This window comes from Pleurodeles waltl, chromosome 1_2 (assembly GCF_031143425.1).
Source record: "Pleurodeles waltl isolate 20211129_DDA chromosome 1_2, aPleWal1.hap1.20221129, whole genome shotgun sequence".
In the NCBI taxonomy this organism is placed as follows: Eukaryota; Metazoa; Chordata; class Amphibia; order Caudata; family Salamandridae; genus Pleurodeles; species Pleurodeles waltl.
In genome coordinates, this window is record NC_090437.1 from 293016221 (window position 1) to 293017585 (window position 1365).

Sequence of the window (1365 nt, forward strand, 5' to 3'; positions counted from 1 at the left end):
GGCCACACGCTGGAAGATATGGGTGGAGCTCCTTGAAACCTACTTCAAGGCCCTTGAAGCTAAGGAGGAGAGAAGACGTCCGCTGCTGCTTCATCTGGGGGGGGTGAGAGGGCAGACATTCAAAAAATTCTTTAAGTCAGTGGCAGAAGCAACCCCACACTCATACGACACACTGAAGAACTCGATTACCACGCACTTCGAGCCCTAGGCAAACCTAGACTTCGTGCGGTTCCTGCTGCAGCAAGCGCATCAGAGCTCCGATGAATTGGTGGATGTGTTCTACGCACGCCTAAAGGACTTGGCCAGCACCTGCACCTTACCAGATGAGGATGACAAAATCAGAGCTCAGTTCATCCAAGGATGTGCATCATCCAAGCTCAGCGAACGCATCTTACAAGAATCCAACATGCGCATGAGGGTCACCCTTACACTAGGACGCTCAAAGGAACTCTCAAAGGTGCGCATATGGAACTCCTGCCAACTGCCCAGGTAAAGTCAGAGCCCGTCAACGGGATACTTGCAGAGACGCTGCCAAGACCAAGACTGGGATCCCAAGGTTGAAACTGAGAGACAAAGCCTGCAGATGGTGCAGGGGCACCTTGCCACACCCTGGCGGCTGCTCGGCCAGAGGAAAGACTTGCAGTGCTGTTTTGCTTTCCTTATCTTATGACCGAGCTGACAAAACTTCTCTGGAATGCACTTCTTAGTTTAAAGAAGACATTTATTATTACTTCACCACAAGGTTCCTGAAAGACGAGATTAGTAGGTTGGAAGCACACGTTTAAAAGTAGTCACAGCAATGAAAGCAAAATATATCAAAGTACTTCTCAATTGCAATGTACACAGCAAATACATGTGATTATATTATAGCATAACTTCAAAGCAAAGAATAAAATTCAAAATTCATCACCGTAGGGCCTATCACTGCTCGTCATCTTTCTCATGCCTGCAAGTTGATGACTCCTGTTTAACTGTAAGAAAGAGATTTTCCCCCCAAACGGGAGGTCAGGCAGCTGACATCCGCTCCTAACTGAATTCTTGGAAAATTCCCCCTAGCTGCTGCCCATGGACACCGTCTTATAATGAAAAAGCCTGCTAACAGGCCCCTTAGTCAAAACATGCTGTCAACTGTACATCAGAGTGGGAACAGAACAAGTGTTGGAGAGTGGCCAAGTCTCCAAACCTCGCTAGTTCCCAGGCTGGATAGAGATGAAAACACAAAATATACGCTCTCTTATCACGCTAGGGTTCGGTGTGAACACAATACAAAAAACACAGCTTGGTCTACCATGTGGAAAAACACAGCTCATTTGCAATGTCTAAACTGCAATGTCGAACTCCACGATAAAGCCAATAGGCAGCTAA